We start from the raw sequence: 8,125 nt of genomic DNA, 5'->3' as shown, positions 1-8,125 counted from the left end.
TTTTTGGGTTCTATTTGAGATACAAAGGTTGTGAAGTTACAGAATTCTCTGAGGGATTTTCTAGTTGAAACTCCTTTTGAAATCTCTCCAATAATGTTGTCCATGGGATGGTTTTTGATAAACTTCCACTCCTTAGGTAAATCACCTTCCCTAATAGGTTCTACACAATCAAGGTTGGTTGGAGGTACAGGTTCATTAGGTTCTTCTGGTTCAGATTCTACAATATCATCCAAAGAATCACTAACTATAGGAGGAGTGTTGTTCAAGTTTTCAGTAAACAATTCATCAAACTTTACATGAACAGATTCCTCTATAGTTTTATCGATTCTTTTAATACATAAATCAGAACTGATACTATGATTGTATCAGAATCGGTTGAATAATCGATTATAGGTGTTTTGTTCAAACAACAAGATCAAAACAATCGATTACTCAGTCGACTTCATAATCACAGTCATAATCGATTTGGCAATGAGCTGAATCCTTTCTGTAACTTAAACATTTAGCTTCAATCAATTCGTCAATCTATTGTGCTGATCATAGTGACTAAGACTTTTACGTCAATCGATTTTCCAATCGATTGTGCTGATCATAGTGACTCAGACATTTACGTCAATTGATTTGTCAATCCATTGTGCTTGTTACAGAACCTCAGCTATTTTGTCGAAATCAATGTGCCAATCGATTTATTCAAAGTGGTTCTGATAAATGATTAACTGCAATCGATTGCCTAATCGATTGCCACAAACTTGTAGTTTAAGAAATCTATTTCAATTGATGTCCCAATCGATTTGTTGGATCACAAAACTTATTCCTGATTAAAAAACTTTGTCACAATCGATTTTTCAATCGATTGATTCAATAAATGGTTGGTTCTGTGATTTGCAAAATTGATTGCTCAATGGATGTCCCAATCGATTGTCCAATTGATTGGATTAAGCCCAGAACTCAGGTTTCACTAAAAACCTTTAACTAATCGATTGCTCAATTGATTCATCAATTGACTTATTAGTTGATTGATTTATTTTCATTGACAAAGACTTAAGTATGAGACCATAGTGATTAGTCTACTAAACTAACTACTATGACACCTAATTACACTACACATGTTTGCATCTTTCTCAAGCATATCCTCCAACTTTGGTTGATTCCTTGAGTTGCAAGCTTTTGTTCCAAGTGTATGGTGTCTGCTTGTTTGCCTGAAATGTTTCTCAATTCAAATCATTAGATCAATCAAATACTTCATATGTACTGTATGTTTGGGAATTAAATCAAAAACATGATTAGGGAAGCTCATGACTTACACGACTAACATGAAAAATGTAACTAGGTGTTGATTTTCTTGAATCAATGCAACCTGTAAAGTCTGAATTAGAGCCATTGACCTCCAAATTTTTAGTTTGTCTATACATACGTATGTAGTCTTTGGTTCCATGAAGGTACCTCGTCACTTTCTTTGCAGCTTTCCAATGTTCCGTACCTAGATTACTTTGGTATCTGCCCAACATCCCAATTGCAAATGCAATGTTTGGTCATCATGCATACTCATACATTAGACTTCCAACCGCAAAAAATATAGAATATGAAGCATTTGTTCGCTTTCAAACTCATTCTTTGGGCATTGGTGGTGAGACAAAATCCCAAATTAGTATTTTGATGATAATTAAACAAAAGTTAATTAAGACTTCTAATTATGATTCTAAGTGTTTTGGTATTTAACATGTGTGTTTGAGTGCGTTAATCAAAGATAGGTACTAAGCATTTCATGTAAGATCATATTAAAAAGAAGCAAGTACATTCAAAGAAACGAAGAACGTTCTTGACAGAATTCTATAAAACGAAGAACGTTCTCCATAGTTCCAAGATAACAAGAATGATCAAATTCTTAAAGAAATGACTGGTTCTTTTATTTACAATTTGTTTCCAGATTTTCATAAGAAATATACTAGGACCATTTTAATAAAGGAATCACTCCAAAGAATAAAGGAAAAAGCTATGCTTCATAATTTATCAAGCAAGATCATTCTCCAAGTTTGAGCAAGCATCAATTACGAATTTAACAGATTCAATTAGACACTCATGTTGTACTTCTGAGCAACCTGCACACGTGAGAAAAAACAGGGAATCACTTCAAGACAACTGTCAAAGAAGCTTAAACCTCAGCACACCTTAAAGCAGAAATGAAGATTATTCTTTCTTTGCAAGAACATTCCTACTTTAAGGGTGATCTTATCCATTAACTAATACATGACAGTTGGACCATTCTCAACGAGAAAATGAGTTGTCTTAAGCCTTCCTAAAGCCTATAAATGAAGCCTGAAGATGAAGTATAATACAAAGTTTCAAGTGCAAAGCATTACATCGCTCATACAATCATTTTCGAAATCTCTTAAGCTTTTCAATCAATTAAGAAGATTCAGTTCTGTTCTTAACTTGATATCAAAAATCATTTATACTGAGTTCTAAATCCTAGAATCTAAACTCAAACAAGAGTTGAGCTTACTCAGATTCTACCAACTTCTTTAAATCGTCACTTTGTAACTTAAGACTATATTGTTGAAATAGTTTGAGTAATTTGTAAAAATCCTTTTATGATTAAAAGTTAATGTATAAAAAATCTTTCTAAAGATTGAAAGGTAACCGGTGGAAATCCTTTCTAGGTTGAACGGTAATACTTTGTAACAGATAGAGATTGATCTGGAAAGGTTGTGTGAAAACCAAGAACGATATGCTTTGAGCACTTAGTGGAAAATCTCACAATTGTGAGGACTGGACGTAACCCGTGTTCGGTGGACCAAGATACATCTCTATGTGTTATCTCTTTCCTTAATCCTACTTACTTTTTATCTTCTAATCATATACTATATAGATACGTTAAAATTGTGTGTTTTCACTAACCAAGAACGTCCTTTGTTGATAACCAAGATCAATCTTGAGTTAGATACTTTGAGTTTTAACATGAATTTTTAAAAAGGGACAATTACAATTTAAACCTCCTTCCTTGTAATTGACATTGTTACTTCTAGTCAAATTGAACCTATCATTCTTCAAAATGAGTGTTACACTTGGTGAACAATATTTCATCTTAAATATTTCTAAGACCTTATTGATATATCATTCTTGTGACAAGCCTAAAATTTTATGAATTATGTCTCTTTGTATCGGAATGCCAATGACATAACATGCGTCACCCACATCCTTCATATAAAAACTATTAAAGAGAAATTGTTTCACCTCATATAGCAAACCTTTATCATTGGTAGCAAGTACAATGTCATCCATATACAAAATAAGGCAACACATTTTACTCTCACTGACCTTATGATATATACATTGATCCATAATGTTCTCTACGAATCCAAAAGAATATATGACACAAACTTGTTTCCATCTTTTGAATAACTCAAAAGGCATTTTTGGGACAACATTGGTTGGAACACAGTTTAATATTTACATCTCCGTTTTAAGAGTTCCACTCCACAAGAACTTCAAAAGTCTAGAATTATTTCGCATACTCCTAACCATGTCCGTCAAAGTTTGGCTTCTTCTTTCTATTACTTCATTCTGGTCCGGAGAACTAGGCATAGTGTATTGGACAACTATACCGTTATATTGAAGCATCTTAGCAAATGGACCTGTAACACCTCAAATTTTATGATAAATTATTTTATTAATGAAATAGGATTTTAAATAATTAATTTGATGTTAAAATTATTTTAGAATATATGTTGATTAATTTTATGATTAATTTTCTTTATATGTATGATTTTTATGATATGCTAATCTTGTACATATTTGACTAAATGAGTAATATAAATAACAAATAATATATTTTATTATTTTATATATTTTCTAAAAAATAATAGTATTTTAGTGTAAATATTTTAAAGAATAAGATTTTAGAAGATTTTACGTGTATATGTGCATTCATAACTAATGTGCTATTTTCTTGTATGTTTGACTAATGTCAAGTGTACACATATTTATATTTTAACTATTTCTAAGTATCTCCTATTTTAGTTATTTATTTTATAAATAATTATCTTGGGACAATAGTAATGTATTTAATTTCGTTTTTTTGTATACACTTGTTATAGCATTGTGATTTATTTTATAATTTCAACTATTATCTAAAGATGGTAATATTTTAATTTAATTATTTGAAAAAAAAATAAGTAAATACAATTTTTTTTAGTTATTAATGTATTTTAAAATATTAATTACTTTATTTTATAAAATATTAGTAATATTTTAGTAATTAAATTATGTTTGAAAAAAAAGTGTTAGATAATCTTTTTGGTAATTGTTGGTTTTATTTGAAAATAAATAAATAAAAGAAATAAGTAAAATGTTTTTTATGGGTTAGACCCTAGGCAATAGTAAAACCTAATTAAAACAAAAAAAAAAACAAAAAAGTTAGTTGAAAAGGGGAAGAACGAAATTCACGAGAGTATAGGAAATAAGCATTGCTGCACTTAAGGAAAAAAAATGAATATTGACACCTGTGATTGATAAATGTTTTAGAAAACTGTCTCCAATCTCGTTTATATTTCAGTATATTGTTTCACTCAATTAGTAAGTCAATTAAGCACATTTTCTCATATTTTTAACCACCCCAATTTCTCTTTAAAATGCCAGACTTCTCCATTTACAAATTTATTATTTTGCATCGTTCTTCTTCACCGTAAGTCTGATTTGAGTGAAATCAATGCCAAAACGACTGTAGCTATATTACACACTGATCATTTTCCGATTTAGGGTAAGCTTACTTGACTCAATTTTGAAATTGACCCTTTTAGAGTATTTTTTCATAATTTATTTATTTTGTTTACCCATAAACTGTCGAGTTAGATCGATTGAAGGACAAGAAGTCAAAGAACAAATGTTGTTTGCTCGTGAACTGGTATTCACGTGTGAAAGCTTCGAACTGGTATTTCACGATTTTCATACAATTTGATAATAGTCGGTCATATTTCACGATTTTGAAAAGTTACCGCGAAGGGATGTAATTGTGTATGAAGGTGAAAGGAGGATTGGTAACGTAAAATATTACTCATATAATTGATTGACATAAATTGAAAGTAATAAGAAATGCATAGTAATGTTATAAAAAAGTTTATAAAAAAAAATGCATAATAGGATGACAACAAAATAGATTTGGAGGTTTGTTTTATGTATACAATTTGATAATAATCTAGGTAACATTTCACGATTTCGAAGAGTTACCGCGGAGAGACGTCGAAGAAGATGATTTCGAATTATGAATCGGCAAGACCGTCAAAGATGACAAAGCAGAAACAAATAGTGGTTCTACGGTTCCAAATATCTTTCATGACCTTATTTCTATCAAATTCCTGTTATAATTGAAACAACAAATTAAGGAAATCAGAATTTATGAGTGAATGAATAGTTGGCAGGTTTCAAAAAGATCAAGAATGCAACCAACTTGAGTCCATTCCTGCACCCTAGATAAGAAAATGTAAAATCAGCAAAATAAATAAATAAAATAATGTATCAATATATAAAAAATAATAAATCTACATACGAAACCAGTTTCTAAACTTTCTTCAGTTTTTTTCCCTTTATTTATCATCCATAATAAACATGAAAATATTCCATAGTAAACTCAACGGAAAAACTACACCAATTTCTGAACTTGATTCTATCTTGGATTCATAATTATCCTTATCACCTTCTTAGTATCAACAATCACTGGTCCTAAATCCATTCTTCAATTATGAATCGGCAATTTCGAAGAGCTACCTCAGAGCTCACCTTCTCAGTATCAACAATCACCATTCCTAACCCTATCCTTCAATTGAGATTATTCAAAAGGGTTATGATTTGGGATTTTCATTTGTATAGATTTTTATAGACCCGAGACAATGTTTCTAAGATTCATTGCACGATTTTGCTTGATCTCCTCCCAAAATGCATAAAGACTTTCGAGGGCATATCTGGGTTGGTCCGGGGAGAGAGGGGGAGGAGGATTGGGAGCAGAAGCATTAAAAAAAATTAGAATACAGAAAAAGAAATTGTGGATGGAAGACAAAACAAAATTAGAGATTAAAGAAATTGTCGAAGGAAGAGGAGAAGCAGAAGTAGGGATTAAAGAGATTAAAGAAATTGTCGAAGGAAGAGGAGAAACAGAAGATATGATTAAAAAAATTAGAATGGAGAAAATGAAATTGTGGAAGTAAGACAAAAGAAAATTAGGAATTTAGAAATTGAGTAGAGCAAACTCTCAAGACGTATACATTAGCTTTTTGGCTGATGTAGGAAATATTTGCATATGTGGAGGAAATATAATGAGGTGGTATTTGAGTCTGTTTTAAATATATATAATAGATATATCTGAATGTATGATTTATAATATTTCAATACTCCTCTTTGCACCTTTGTTAAACTTGTTAGTCTGCTTTCCCTTAATGTAGTTCACACAATTATCAAAATTAGTGAAATCTAGAAGTACTAAGTACTCCATCATTTACTAATCTTTTGATTCTCTATATAGAGATATGTCACAATCTTCGGTGCCACAAAATAGAGGATTCTTATAACACATCGTTTTGTACCAACGTGAACATACATAACATCATTAGTTAACAAATTGAAAGAAGTTTCATAAAAGTTAAAGGAGTATCCCAAATGTATAAATTTTGAAACATTAGAGAAACTTGGAACATAAAATGTCTGTTCTAAATTGAAAACAAAGCAACTACTTAAAATTAACTACATGTTCCAAAAACCTCTACATGTGAACGCATCATGTTGCCTGAATAGATGTCTTGCTCATTTGGAAGTGGTTTTCTTAAGGTTGTCATATCCTGCAAGGTATTCGAAACATAGATTGTAGCACCAGGATCAATCCACCATGTATTATAAATAACATCAACAATATTAGATTCATAACAAACAAATGAGATTGATTTACGTTTCTTCTCAAGCCATTTCTTCAACTTGGGGAAATATACCTTGAGGTGGTATTTTACCTTCCCGTTTTTCTTAGCTTGGCTCATGTTCTTTCCATCAATTGTCGTTAGAACATCTTTACTTGTTTCCTTCACCATCCTTTCTTCTTCTTGAACACATATGATCATGAGTTCATTGATTGCCTATTAGTCCTTATGTGTGTTGTATGAAATCGTGAAGGATCCATATGACGGAAAAAAAAAAAGAGTTCATAATATAGTGTAGAAGGGAAGAGTTAGACACACCCACCTCTAGAGATTTTAGTTGTGTTGCAATGTCCCTCATTTTCATAATGTTCTCATGCACACACACCTTTTTAGAGTGATAAGCTTTGTGGTTGAAATTGTTCATCAACGACCTTCACTAATTCTCGAACATTATCATGTGCCTTATCAGATGTTTCAAATTGTTCAACAATGGCCTTCAGTAATGCTTGGACATTATCATGCTAATCAACACAACTATAAATAATAGTAGAGATGTTAGTCTTTATGAACATCGCATTGAGACTATTAGATCGCTCCCACATTTCATAACGATCAACACCATCCGAAAGGATAGTTTTAGTCGCAAGAGGTGGTTCTTCTTTTCGAATGGCATAATCAATATCCATCCAGCCTAAGTGAAGAAGAATTCTCTCATTCCACACCTTATAGTTTTCACCCATCAATTCAGGAATTTCCCACTTTAAATCAGAAAAATTTATAGGTTGCATAATTGCAAAAATTTAACAAACATGCTTATAATAAAAAAAAATAAAAAAAATTGAAGTACTACACAAATATCATGTTTTACCAACGTAAATCATTTTTCAAACTATGAATCTAGTGACATAAAACTTACCTGTAAGCTAAATTTTTATTCAATTAGATTCATATATAACTTAATACTAAAACTATTAAAATATGTTATTTTTCTTAATTATATAACTTAATACTAAAACTATTAAAATATATTATTTTTCTTAATTCCTATAGGATAAGATTTACTATGTTTAAAATAGTCAATTACCATCAAAATCATAAATGTGGTCTTAACATTTAACATACAATTTTACATAATTAAAGTTGTTATGACTATTCCCTAATTAATTAAAATCATATAGATCATCATAAAATATAATTCAGAATAATTAAATTGTACAAAACTAATT

The sequence above is a fragment of the Cicer arietinum genome, chromosome 2, assembly GCF_000331145.2.
Source record: "Cicer arietinum cultivar CDC Frontier isolate Library 1 chromosome 2, Cicar.CDCFrontier_v2.0, whole genome shotgun sequence".
NCBI classification, from domain to species: Eukaryota; Viridiplantae; Streptophyta; class Magnoliopsida; order Fabales; family Fabaceae; genus Cicer; species Cicer arietinum.
Note: the sequence above shows the minus strand (reverse complement) of the source record.